The sequence below is a fragment of the Pseudophryne corroboree genome, chromosome 4 (assembly GCF_028390025.1).
Source record: "Pseudophryne corroboree isolate aPseCor3 chromosome 4, aPseCor3.hap2, whole genome shotgun sequence".
NCBI lineage: Eukaryota > Metazoa > Chordata > Amphibia > Anura > Myobatrachidae > Pseudophryne > Pseudophryne corroboree.
The window spans coordinates 255,090,594-255,105,869 of NC_086447.1; positions in this window are offsets into that span (position 1 = coordinate 255,090,594).

The following is a 15,276-nucleotide window of genomic DNA, read 5'->3' on the forward strand; positions in this document are numbered from 1 at the left end:
TGGGTCACAGAATACTGTACAGCCAATCACTTACACTGATCCGGATTCATGAAAATCAGATTGTAATATTTATTATTCTACCTTGAGCCAGTAGCAGCTTAATAATATAAAGTTCAAGGTTAGGTGCATACAGAAAAGGATAATACATAACGGGTAACCAATACATATCAACTCTCATAACAATTGGTTCACATGACATAACATTACAGATTTAACTTATTAATTCACTATAACTCTTTCCACTGAGCTCAGTAATGTTATCAGTTATAAGCCGGTTCATATACAGTTTGTAAATATATATATGCAAATATATGTGTAAAGGTAAGGTGGAGCTCCAGTCACTAGATATGCCGTTAAGTGGATTTAGATGTGACAGAGACCAAGTTTCCTATTGCTCCAAAGTATTTATAAGAATAATGAGAATTCCTCCAGCCATCATTAAATATCACTAAGCTGCCTTGAGTCACTAGGATGCATATGGTCTCAGGACTGTAAGTGCCCCCCATCACATTCCCATGGAGTCTTTTTGCAGACTTGAATAAAGGAAGTTAACTCCTCTCTAGTAATAGTCTCCTCTGAGATATACTGCATGTATTGTGATGCTCCATGTTTTAGCTTTAATATATAATACACAGTTGCTCATCTTTACTCCTGGACTTCTTAGTTGATTTACACCAACACACCTCTATCATCACCACATGGTGCTTCTTCTTAGTAGTAGTTCATGAATCTGGTGCTAAAATTCATAGTGCACCTACTTTACGTAATTACTAGCCTCTTGATGAGAGACTTGCTGTAAATAATAATTGCAGCAGTGGCTTTGTGTTTAGCAATCCCTCCATGTTACAAAGCATACTGAGTTAGTGTGTTATGACAGCTGCAGCAGTTGTGTTCCTCTCACACCAGTTACCATGCCTGTGCCTGCGATAATGTGCTCAGTTACAGCTCCTACTGCTGTCTTTAAACATTGCCTAGCTTTAGAAATAAAAGGCTGGCCACTTCCCGACCTTTTGAGCTCCTGTTGGTGGTCAATGGATGCTCTCTCCCCCTATTCCTCCCTCAGCAGTGGTGTAGGTGTGTGCAGGGAAAGCTTTCTCACCACACCAGCATAGCTCTTAACAGTGGCTGCTTGTCTGTCACTTCTGCAGGCATTTCCACAACTCCTCCCATCTCTCGCAGTGACAGGCTATGTTCATGCCTGCGGCCTTGGACATTCCCCCAGCTGGCTGCTCCACACCATCACTGTAAGGGAGACCCAGCTCACTGGCTTCATCTCCAGTCAATGTCTGTTTTACCTCCTCCAACTCATCATTCAGGGGGTCGGCAGTTACTATGGTAGCCACCTGGCTATCAGCGCTGGGGCACACTCTGCTGCCACCGACGGGGGGGGACTCTTCACTGGACACAAGGGTGCCGATCCCCACTCTGTGATGGAGACCTTACAGCTACCGCTGTGTTTCTGGCTCCCTCTCCAGCTTCACCCCCCTGTGCCTGGTCGCTAGTTCACAGCTCTGATGTCTACCGCTTGGGTGGTAGCTCAGGCACAGGGTTATGAGCACTCAAGGGAGGGATCAGTAGACTGCTGTCAGCTGTGACTGACAGCTCTTATCTCTCCCTCTCAAAGAGGTCACGTGACCTCTCCTGAGGTGATGCCCCACCCACTGGCAATCACCTCACTGGATGATTGACAGCTAGGAGCATAAGGAGTTACTAGAATGTTCCCTCAGTCACTATCCACCAATATGTACATTAATAAGTTTATACGTATAATACATTTTAGCATGTACACAAATACATATCAATAAAAATACATATAGCTGGTGTACATACATGATTTTTTTCTCTTTTGACATTTGTAATATATTGTAGGTTAACCCCATACTCAGGCTGCACTTCTCCATATAAACTACATTTTAACTCTGTTCCAGGGTTACATTACTCCTTTACCTCACAAATGTATAGTTTACAACATATTTATGTGTAACATCTATTATAACCCCTACATGGGGTTACATTTCTCCCCCTGATGATCTGAGTAAGATATATGATTATTAACCAGATCATCATTCACTTCAACTTTCACTATTCACTGGACTCCATCTTGGAATTTCTCATTCTTTACACTGCCACACCTGTGGCTTCATATTAACTACCACACTATCTATTAGTTCTTCTCATTTCCGTTTACACTTCGGAGGAGGAGACTTCCAATCTACTCCCCCTACCCAATTTTTCCATTGTGGATGGTGGACCCCATCACCTGGCCCCCTAAATCACCTCCTCAGGGTCAGCCCACTTGGCTCCAGCTAGCAGCTACTCTTCCCACGCTCTGTGAGAATATGTCTCCATTCCTCACTTCAGGTACCTGTCTCCTCTACTCCCCCATTTACTCATTTTACTCTCAGTGAGGAGCACGACTACCTCCATCTTTAACTATAGATACCTATCAAATCTCCTGCACCACGCTACAGCTGGTTTCACTATCTCCTTTACCGCTTTCCCTCTCCCTGAGGATTTAATTCACTAGTCCTGTCACTATTCCTCACCCAATACCACAGAGGGAACGTCTGATGGTATGGAATCGGACACTCAATACGACCATAGTTTCGCTGATCACTTTTTATCATGTCTCTGTCCTACAATACTATGGCCCATTTACCTCTGGTATTAGCCCTCATTGCCACCAACATAGGAAGCAAGGATGAAGCTAATACCCTACTAATTAGTGATGTGCACCGGAAATTTTTCGGGTTTCGTGTTTTGGTTTTGGATTCGGGTCCGCGGCCGTGTTTTGGATTCGGAAGCGTTTTGGCAAAACCTCCCTGAAAATTTTTTGTCGGATTCGGGTGTGTTTTGGATTCGGGTGTTATTTTACAAAAAAACCTCAAAACAGCTTAAATCATAAAATTTGGGGGTCATTTTGATCCCATAGTATTATTAACCTCAATAACCATAATTTCCACTCATTTTCAGTCTATACTGAACACCTCACACCTCACAATATTATTTTTAGTCCTAAAATTTGCACCAAGGTCGCTGGATGGCTAAGCTAAGCGACACAAGTGGCCGACACAAACACCTGGCCCATCTAGGAGTGGCACTGCAGTGTCAGGCAGGATGGCACTTCAAAAAAATTGTCCCCAAACAGCACATGATGCAAAGAAAAAAAGAGGCGCACCAAGGTCGCTGTGTGACTAAGCTAAGCGACACAAGTGGCCGACACAAACACCTGGCCCATCTAGGAGTGGCACTGCAGTGTCAGACAGGATGGCACTTCAAAAAAATTGTCCCCAAACAGCACATGATGCAAAGAAAAAAAGAGGCGCACCAGGGTCGCTGTGTGACTAAGCTAAGCGACACAAGTGGCCGACACAAACACCTGGCCCATCTAGGAGTGGCACTGCAGTGTCAGGCAGGATGGCACTTCAAAAAAATTGTCCCCAAACAGCACATGATGCAAAGAAAAAAAGAGGCGCACCAAGGACGCTGTGTGACTAAGCTAAGCAACACAAGTGGCCAACACAAACACCTGGCCCATCTAGGAGTGGCACTGCAGTGTCAGTCAGGATGGCACTTCAAAAAAATTGTCCCCAAACAGCACATGATGCAAAGAAAAATGAAAGAAAAAAGAGGTGCAAGATGGAATTGTCCTTGGGCCCTCCCACCCACCCTTATGTTGTATAAACAGGACATGCACACTTTAACGAACCCATCATTTCAGCGACAGGGTCTGCCACACGACTGTGACTGAAATGACTGGTTGGTTTGGGCCCCCACCAAAAAAGAAGCAAGCAATCTCTCCTTGCACAAACTGGCTCTACAGAGGCAAGATGTCCACCTCATCATCATCCTCCGATTCCTCACCCCTTTCACTGTGTACATCCCCCTCCTCACAGATTATTAATTCGTCCCCACTGGAATCCACCATCTCAGGTCCCTGTGTACTTTCTGGAGGCAATTGCTGGTGAATGTCTCCACGAAGGAATTGATTATAATTCATTTTAATGAACATCATCTTCTCCACATTTTCTGGAAGTAACCTCGTACGCCGATTGCTGACAAGGTGAGCGGCTGCACTAAACACTCTTTCGGAGTACACACTGGAGGGTGGGCAACTTAGGTAAAATAAAGCCAGTTTCTGCAAGGGCCTCCAAATTGCCTCTTTTTCCTGCCAGTATACGTACGGACTGTCTGACGTGCCTACTTGGATGCGGTCACTCATATAATCCTCCACCATTCTTTCAATGGTGAGAGAATCATATGCAGTGACAGTAGACGACATGTCAGTAATCGTTGGCAGGTCCTTCAGTCCGGACCAGATGTCAGTACTCGCTCCAGACTGCCCTGCATCACCGCCAGCGAGTGGGCTCGGAATTCTTAGCCTTTTCCTCGCACCCCCAGTTGCGGGAGAATGTGAAGGAGGAGCTGTTGACGGGTCACGTTCGGCTTGACTTGACAATTTTCTCACCAGCAGGTCTTTGAACCTCTGCAGACTTGTGTCTGCCGGAAAGAGAGATACAACGTAGGTTTTAAATCTAGGATCGAGCACGGTGGCCAAAATGTAGTGCTCTGATTTCAACAGATTGACCACCCGTGAATCCTGGTTAAGCGAATTAAGGGCTCCATCCACAAGTCCCACATGCCTAGCGGAATCGCTCTGTTTTAGCTCCTCCTTCAATGTCTCCAGCTTCTTCTGCAAAAGCCTGATGAGGGGAATGACCTGACTCAGGCTGGCAGTGTCTGAACTGACTTCATGTGTGGCAAGTTCAAAGGGTTGCAGAACCTTGCACAACGTTGAAATCATTCTCCACTGCGCTTGAGTCAGGTGCATTCCCCCTCCTTTTGCCTATATCATAGGCAGATGTATAGGCTTGAATGGCCTTTTGCTGCTCCTCCATCCTCTGAAGCATATAGAGGGTTGAATTCCACCTCGTTACCACCTCTTGCTTCAGATGATGGCAGGGCAGGTTCAGGAGCGTTTGGTGGTGCTCCAGTCTTTGGCACGCGGTGGCTGAATGCCGAAAGTGGCCCGCAATTCTTCGGGCCACCGACAGCATCTCTTGCACGCCCCTGTTGTTTTTTAAATAATTCTGCACCACCAAATTCAATGTATGTGCAAAACATGGGACGTGTTGGAATTTGCCCAGATGTAATGCACGCACAATATTGCTGGCGTTGTCCGATGTCACAAATCCCCAGGAGAGTCCAATTGGGGTAAGCCATTCTGCTATGATGTTCCTCAGTTTCCGTAAGAGGTTGTCAGCTGTGTGCCTCTTATGGAAAGCGGTGATACAAAGCGTAGCCTGCCTAGGAACGAGTTGGCGTTTGCGAGATGCTGCTCCTGGTGCCGCCGCTGCTGTTCTTGCTGCGGGAGGCAATACATCTACCCAGTGGGCTGTCACAGTCATATAGTCCTGAGTCTGCCCTGCTCCACTTGTCCACATGTCCGTGGTTAAGTGGACATTGGGTACAACTGCATTTTTTAGGACACTGGTGACTCTTTTTCTGAGGTCTGTGTACATTTTCGGTATCGCTTGCCTAGAGAAATGGAACCTAGATGGTATTTGGTACCAGGGACACAGTACCTCAATCAAGTCTCTAGTTGCCTCTGAATTAACGGTGGATACCGGAACCACGTTTCTCACCATCCAGGCTGACAAGGCCTGAGTTATCCGCTTTGCAGCAGGATGACTGCTGTGATATTTCATCTTCCTCGCAAAGGACTGTTGGACAGTCAATTGCTTACTGGAAGTAGTACAAGTGGTCTTCCGACTTCCCCTCTGGGATGCCGATCGACTCCCAGCAGCAACAACAGCAGCGCCAGCAGCAGTAGGCGTTACACTCAAGGATGCATCGGAGGAATCCCAGGCAGGAGAGGACTCGTCAGACTTGCCAGTGACATGGCCTGCAGGACTATTGGCTTTCCTGTGTAAGGTGGAAATTGACACTGAGGGAGTTGGTGGTGTGGTTTGCAGGAGCTTGGTTACAAGAGGAAGGGATTTAGTGGTCAGTGGACTGCTTCCGCTGTCATCCAAAGTTTTTGAACTTGTCACTGACTTCTGATGAATGTGGTCCAGGTGACGTATAAGGGAGGATGTTCCTAGGTGGTTAACGTCCTTACCCCTACTTATTACAGCTTGACAAAGGCAACACACGGCTTGACACCTGTTGTCCGCATTTGTGTTGAAATAATTCCACACCGAAGAGGTGATTTTTTTTTGTATTTTGACCAGGCATGTCAATGGCCATATTCGTCCCACGGACAACAGGTGTCTCCCTGGGTGCCTGACTTAAACAAGCCACCTCACCATCAGAATCCTCCTTGTCAATTTCCTCCCCAGCGCCAGCAACACACATATCCTCATCCTGGTGTACTTCAACAGTGACATCTTCAATTTGACTATCAGGAACAGGACTGCGGGTGCTCCTTCCAGCACTTGCAGGGGGCGTGCAAATGGTGGAAGGCGCAAGCTCTTCCCGTCCAGTGTTGGGAAGGTCAGGCATCACAACCGACACAATTGGACTCTCCTTGGGGATTTGTGATTTAGAAGAACGCACAGTTCTTTGCTGTGCTTTTGCCAGCTTAAATCTTTTAATTTTTCTAGCGAGAGGATGAGTGCTTCCATCCTCATGTGAATCTGAACCACTAGCCATGAACATAGGCCAGGGCCTCAGCCGTTCCTTGCCACTCCGTGTGGTAAATGGCATATTGGCAAGTTTACGCTTCTCATCAGACGCTTTCAATTTTGATTTTTGGGTCATTTTAATGAACTTTTGTTTTTTGGATTTTACATGCTCTCTACTATGACATTGGGCATCGGCCTTGGCAGACGACGTTGATGGCATTTCATCGTCTCGGCCATGACTAGTGGCAGCAGCTTCAGCACGAGGTGGAAGTGGATCTTGATCTTTCCCTATTTTAACCTCCACATTTTTGTTCTCCATTTTTTAATGTGTGGAATTATATGCCAGTATCAATAGCAATGGCCTACTACTATATATACTGTGCACAACTGAAATGTACCACAGGTATGGATGGATAGTATACTTGACGACACAGAGGAAGGTAGAGCAGTGGCCTTCCGTATCGTACTGCTATATATACTGGTGGTCACTGTCAGCAAAACTCTGCACTGTACTCCTCCTATATAATATACTGGTGGTCCCCAGTGCCCACAATAAAGCAGTGTGAGCACAGATATATGCAGCACACTGAGCACAGATATGGAGTGTTTTTCAGGCAGACAACGTATACTGGTGGTCACTGGTCAGCAAAACTCTGCACTGTACTCCTCCTATATAATACAGCTGCTCCCCAGTCCCCACAATTAAGCAGTGTGAGCACAGATATATGCAGCACACTGAGCACAGATATGGAGTGTTTTTCAGGCAGACAACGTATACTGGTGGTCACTGGTCAGCAAAACTCTGCACTGTACTCCTCCTATATAATGCAGCTGCTCCCCAGTCCCCACAATTAAGCAGTGTGAGCACTGTCAAAGTCAGAAAAATATCTCTATGCACACTACCATATTTGCACCTCACACAGGTCCGTGCTGCGCATGCGTACGCTCTCCCGTACGTGCGCATACTCACAGTCGCGGGCACCCGCAGGCGCATTGTATGCGTATTTACGGTAGAGTTTATGTGGTTGTAGCGTGCGACTCAATCGTAACATATTTTCAGTAATAATGTATTTTGTAGATCATGGTCCCTTTGATAGATTCTGAAAGTTTGGTTAATATAGAATGTTCATGAACAGAGGAATCCCTCTTTGTTTGATACGAAGGGTCAGACAGGAGTAATACAGTGGTGTTTAGTATCCATCGGAAGAATATTTAATTAGAAATATTCCGGTGTTGGTTTGAAGCAGATCAATCACTCGTGCGAATAGTTATGGACATAAGAAGTTTATGAACATTTACTTTATTTGCACTTTATTACCCATGCGGCGGGAAACCCAGTTTCCCTCCCACCTGAGCAGTTGGAAATAGTCACAGCCCACCTGTATGAATCAACCTATGACCTTTTGTTATAATGCGAAGCCGAATTCCTATGTCCAATGAACAATGAGGTTGTAGGGACCATTGAATTGTATTGTGTGTGGGGCATAAATAGGCAGGCCGACCGTATCCAGTTCTCTCTCTTCAACGGTTCTCATTGCTGATAATCGGGAGCTGGATATCGAGGCGCATGCGATCGTTCCCCTTGTGCGTAAGTTTTCTCCGTAATCATATTGTCTTACTGTGAGCCATCTCTCTCTCTCTCTATCTCTCTCTCTCTCTATCTCTCTCGTATTTTACTTTAATTGTATTGTATTGTATTTCCTGTGTAGTTTATCTGGTTAGTTGGTTTATGTTATATTGTAGTGTATGCTTTGTACTGTGATTCTTTTTGCAAGTATAATAGTCATAATACATATAATAGGTTTCGGACCCTAAGCCCAGGTATCTGTGTATTCTTTATAGTGTTAAGTATTCTCTGAGCGTCGGTGACGCTCAAGCAGCTTTGTAGTTAATCAGGTTACACCAGGTTGCACTTACACTCTGTCTCTACACTAAGGTATACTGTGTATCTCATCGTTAAAGGTATAGATATAAAGGTTTAAACGTTGTAAGCGTCTGCACCGCTGGTGATCTCCTCGTGGTCCCGAGCGTACGCTACGCTATAGCGAATCATTACGTTAGTCGGCAGCCAATAGCGTGCCTGCCTGTGATCACTGGGCCGTAAGCGAACGTGACGCTTGAGCGTCTCGACTACGGCTGAGCGATCGCTACGCAACTTGCGTACCCTTATGGTACTTCTTACGTAGATAGCATACAGTGTTCTTAGACCTCTTAAAGTGTTTTATATACGATAAATATTTAGCTTTATCAATTGGCGGCTCGCCCGTCCTTCACATATCTGCACTAGGTAGATCAGCAGACATTATCCCTCAGCAAAGGGCGGGAGGTTGTATCCCTCGTAGTGCTGACAGGATAAGCGTCTGCTTCACTTAAGTAAAGAGTGCTGAAGGAATCCGGGAACCGGAGGTAAGAACAAAACGCTAGTGTCTTTTAAAACTGTTTATTTTTCTGTCTTGCGTACACACGCACGCACACATATATATATCTGCATTTCTTTTTCTTTTTCATTTTCGTATATCACTCTCCTGTCTGCCAGTTTTATAGTTGATAGAAGTGCTAAAAGAGAGTTGCCGTTATTTCATAGTTTAAGAGTAAAGGTAATATAGTTAAAAGATAGACAAACACACAGTTTCGCCTGGGAGATAAGGCGAAGTCAGTGTGTTTGTGTGGTAGATGATCAAGGATCATCTACATTGATAAAAGTATAAATTGTGTTACGGTGGATCTTTGCTTTGCGTATACGTGTCTCTAACAAAGACTTGCGTACGCAATCCAAAGGCCGACGCACGCAGCGTATATTACGCAACGGAGCGTCCGGTTACGCCCACGTAGCTCAAGTCACGATAAGTTGATTTTTAACGCAAAGCGATAAATAACGCAAAGCGATAAATAACGCGAGGCGAGAAATAACGCAAGTCTATTTTTGGGTGTCCGAAATTTAGTTAACAGATCCTGCTCCTAATTGGTAACACACCTGATCTGAAGAAAAATTTCTGCGCAGAAATAGAAATAGAAACAAAAGTGTACATGTGATGAGTGAGTGTTTTTACAATTTTTAAAGGTTGAACCACAAGAAAAGTCGAGTACTCGTGAGGTACATGCGTGTAAAGTGACGTGCACGGTGGCTAGGGAGGCATCTCTGGTTAAATATACAATTTTGAGCATTAGAGTATAGCAGACCAGGAGGTCATACTGTAACAAGACCAGGAGGTCATACTGTAACAAGACCAGGAGGTCATAACAGACCAGGAGGTCCAGGTACAGCCGACAAGGAAGTCCGCTATACAGTTCACAGGCACAACACCGAAAAGGGTTGGTGCAACACCCATATAGGCCATATAAGCTCTGGCTGAAGGAATTCGCAGTCGTAAGTTTCGATTCCATTGGTCTTTCCGTACATAAACTTAGTTGTTTGTGTACTGAACGACTGGACCGCACGTAAGTGTGTGCAGTAGTTAGTAATCTGACCTAATACCATTAGAGTAAAGGGGTCACAAACGCTATCTGTACACTCTAACGTGATTTGTGTAATTTTTTTATTTTAAGGGAAGTTCGCTGCTCACTCAGGAACTATCCAACAACCAATAGTTACTGGAAAGAGTAAGTGTTCTTCGGATAACCCTCGCAGGTTCCAGTAAATAGAGGTTCAGGTCGCAGGGGCCCTAGGTCGAGTACGCCAGCACCATATCGGTGTGATCAGGTCGTATTGGTCGGCGTGGGCGAGTGAGTGGGGTACTCGGTAAACCGCCACCGTCAGCCTATTGTTGGCATTTGGTTTTGCGTAAAGGGTTGGCTAAATAAAGCAACTCTTTCGAACTATGGGGGCCACTTGTTCAGGTAGGGGGCGATCAACCTCGGTTCGGGTTGATTCAGTGGTCCGACCAATTGGGTCGGCCAGGTATATAATGTGTGAGAAATATGGAAGTCACACAGAAACTTTATGTGATGAATGGGAGAGAATGACTGTACATGACGGGGAGAAATTCCCAAGAATAGGGAGCTTCAGCTCAGAAGTGTTACAAAATTTAAGGAGGAGGATATGTCTCATAAAATCAACAAAGAGACGAATCCAGCATTATGATTATTTACAGTTGTGGCAACAGGAAGGTGAGATACAGAGAGGTTTGGCTCAGGCGGCGGGATCTGGCTCTAACAGAAAACTGATTGCCACGGCTTCACCGCCACCATACATATCAGGAGAGAAGTTGATTGCGGAGAAAGACGCACTAAGGTGTAACACAAAATCACTTAGTAACTGTGTAAATGTTAATGATAATGTTAACCCATTAACCCATGCAAGTATTAACCCGTGCAAGTTGTACCCTGTTTTGAACTTTCCTCAGGAGTGTGATCAAGAGGACGAATCGGCAACGATTTCAGCGCTCTCTCTAGCAGCCACCATAGCAGAGACCACAGTAGGCACAGCTCCACCCACGAGATTAGTAAAGGTCCCTAGCGGAGGGATAGGTGAGGTCGTATCAACTGGTAAGTACGGCACCATGCATTATGCTGAGACTATTTCACCACAGCCTGTAGAATCTACACAGAATGAGGTTGTTAGAATTACACCTGTTAGAGTAATAGCAGTGCCAAATGGGAAAACAGACGCATCAGGAGCCACTCCCATTAGGAACATTGCCATGTACACTCCATTTTCCCGAATGGAATTAAGGACCATAGTGTCTGAATTTCCTGACCCTAGAAAAGACTTAGTTGCCAGTCAAAAATACATCAGAGACTTAGGTAACACTGTAGAGCCCAACAATAAAGACTGGCAGATATTGCTGAGAGCATGTTTACCCTCAAATGTCGACGCAACTCAATTTTTAGCTGATTGCGGACTAGGTCATGATGTACCTCTTACAGATGTGTACAACCAAGATAATGTGAAAAGAATAAACTTGCAGCTAAGGGAGTGTTTCCCAGCAGTAGCTAAATGGAATAAGATATTCTCCATTAAACAGAAGGAGTCAGAGACAGCTGCAGAGTATTTTCACAGAGCATTATTAGAAATGGCAAAATACACAGGCATAGAGGACATTAAAACAGACACAAACCATCGGGAAGTAGCAGTATCGGTACTGATGGATGGTTTAAAAGAGTCATTGAAGACTAGGGTACAGACCACGCAACCATGTTGGCGAGGTCTGTCTGTGGCTACTTTGAGAGAGGCTGCTATTGATCACGACAGAAACATCACCAGACACAGGGAACAACAAGGTGACAAATTAATGTCAGTAAGTATACAGGCTCTGACCACAAGGCAGCCTTTGTTTGTATCACCAAATCCTGTGGGTAAGTCAAGTATGGTTACTTGTTATTCCTGTCACAAACAGGGACACATGGCACGAGATTGTAGAGTAAAGAATCCACGAAACTCATACCAACCCCCTAGACAACGACACGACACACGACATTGGGAGCAAGGTCCGCAGAAACGGAGTTATGAGCCACATACAGGGGAAACAAAAAGATATCCCCCAAACAGAGACTGGCATGCCTCTGGTAGTTCCCAACTATCTCCCTCACAAGTAGTTGCTGCCAGCGGGATTCAGGGAGGTCACCATACCCAATAGGGGTGTGGCCATACCTGTAATCTGCAGCCAGTAAAATTAATTGCCAATCTTGGAAGTGAACCCGAGATCGCAATTAATGTAGCTGGTAAAACTTTAAACTTTCTTGTAGACACAGGGGCGGCCAAGTCAGTGATAAATTCGACAGTGGGCATGAGAACCACTGGTAGGACAATTCCAGCCATGGGAGTAACAGGAGTAGTCCAGCACTACCCTGTTAGCAAACCAGCCGAGATTACAATAGGGCCTTTGCATACCAAGCATTCCTTTTTGCTGGCTGCATCGGCACCAACCAATCTCCTGGGAAGAGACTTACTGTGTAAAATGGGGTGCGTCATTTATTGTACTCCTGAAGGTGTATTCTTGGACATACCTGAGAAACACGCTCAGGAAGTGCGAGACATGTTAGACTCCCCATCAAAATTAATGTCACATACCATTATGACAAATAGGAATCCATCCCAAATAGAAGAGATGACATCTCAGATACCAGAGTCACTTTGGACAAAAGACGGACAAGACACTGGATTAATGGCAAACGTAGCTCCAGTAGTTGTACAAGTAAAAGATGGTAGGATAGCTCCAAAAATCCCACAGTACCCTCTGAAGCCAGAGGTGGAGTTAGGAGTTTACCCAGTAATAGAGCGCTTGCTACAACAGGGCATTCTGGTAAGAACGTCCAGCACTGCTAATAGTCCCATCTTCCCTGTGAAAAAGAGTGGGGGGAGGGGTTACAGACTAGTGCAGGATCTAAGGGGGATTAACAAAATAGTTGAGAGTCAGTTCCCCGTAGTGCCAAATCCAGCTGTCATCCTAATGCAAATCCCTCCCACTGCCAAATTTTTCACTGTTATTGACCTCTGCTCCGCTTTCTTTTCGGTACCTCTGCACCCTGACAGCCAATATTTGTTTGCATTTACATACAGAGGAGTCCAATACACGTGGACTCGATTACCCCAAGGTTTCATAGATAGTCCAAGTATATTTTCTCAGGCTTTGCATGATTGTTTACAGTCTTTCCAACCAGACAGTGGATCAGTATTGATACAGTATGTGGACGATTTATTACTGTGTTCAGATTCACTGGAAACATCTCTGAAGGATACGAAACAGCTCCTGTTTCATCTTTCAGACACAGGACACAAGGTGTCCAAAGACAAGTTACAATTATGCCAAACTAAGGTAAAATATTTGGGACACTGTCTAACACAAGGACTGAGACACCTGACCACTGATAGAATCCAAGCAATTAGAGACATGACTCTGCCACAAACCCAGCAACAGATCAGAACGTTTTTAGGAATGTGTGGATATTGCCGTAATTGGATCCCAGGGTTTTCCATTTTGGCGTTACCTTTGCAGGAAATGGTCTCCTCAAACAAACCTGATAGGATTTCGCATACAGACGAGTCCGAAACAGCATTTGAGAGACTCAAACAGTGCCTAACGCAGGCACCAGCACTAGGTATGCCAGACTATGGGAAACCCTTTGAACTATACGGAACAGAAAGTGCTGGTTGCGCGGCAGGTGTACTAACCCAAAAACACGGTGATGCCAGCAGGCCAGGTGCATACTACAGCGCTCAGCTAGACACGGTAGCGCGATCCCTCCCCACATGCTTGCGAAGCGTTGCTGCAATAGCATTGCTAGTGACAAAAAGCGAAGACGTCGTGCTAGGCCACAACCTCACAATCCATACGCCACATGCAGTATCAGCCTTATTGAATTCTGCCCAAACCAGACACGTCTCATCAGCGAGGTTCACAAGATGGGAATTGGCACTAATGGCCCCCGTAAACATCACCATAAGGAGATGCAGTGCATTAAATCCTGCAACGTATCTCCCAGGTGTGCCTGGTCAGGCACAAGGGGTGGAAGGTGAGAGTGATGGGGAAGGAGGATTTAATACAAAGGAAGATACACATGATTGTATGGAATATTTGACCCAAAATTTTACCGCAAGGCCTGACATCAGTGACAACCCACTGGAAGATGCAGAACTCACGTTCTACACGGACGGTAGTTGTCATAGACAGTCAGACTCGGGAGACTTGTGTACTGGATACGCAGTCGTAGATGACCAAGACACCATAGAAGCGGAACCGCTAGGCCCACCTCACTCAGCCCAGGTTGCTGAACTGGTCGCCCTAACCAGAGCATGTGAATTGGCTAAGGGTAAGTCAGCCAATATCTACACCGATTCTAGATACGCATTCGGGGTAGTCCATGATTTCGGAGCCCTATGGCGTCTCAGAAATTTCATGACGGCAGCTGGTACACCGGTAGCGCATGCAGCTCACATAAAAAGGCTTCTAACAGCGATACAGGAACCCGACAGAGTGGCTGTTATCAAATGTAAAGCACACACTTATAGCCAAGACCCGGTATCACTTGGTAACAGCCGAGCAGACGAAGCTGCTAAGTTAGCAGCTGCTACCCCCATACAGACAGACACCACACAATTGATGGTATTTAATACCATTAACACACAGAAGTTGTGTGAAATGCAAAATTTGTGTTCCACACAGGAAAAGGCAGTCTGGAAGGCAAAGGGATGTGGCCAGGAGTCCTCAGGACTCTGGATGGATGGACATGGTAAACCAGTGGCCCCCAGAGCATATCTTCCATGTCTGGCTGAAGCAGCTCACGGGCTGACTCATCTAGGCAAGGAAGGAATGTGCAAATTGGTAAGAGCCTATTGGTGCGCCCCAGGATTCTCCTCTCATGCGAGTAAAAGAGCAATGTCATGCCTTACCTGTTTGAGAAAGAATATTGGAAAGGCAATACCTACAGAACCATTCCATATCCCACCTGCCGGCGGCCCTTTCCAGGTAATACAAATTGACTTTATACAATTACCCCCTTGTCGGAATTTGAAATATGTACTTGTTTGTATAGATGTTTTCTCAAATTGGGTCGAAGCATTTCCTGCGGCTACAAATACCGCTATGTTTACTGCTAAGAAAATTGTGCAGGAATTTGTATGTAGATATGGTATCCCTAGAATAATCGAAAGTGATAGGGGTACCCATTTTACAGGTGATGTCTTTCAAGGAATGTGTAAGTTGATGGGAAT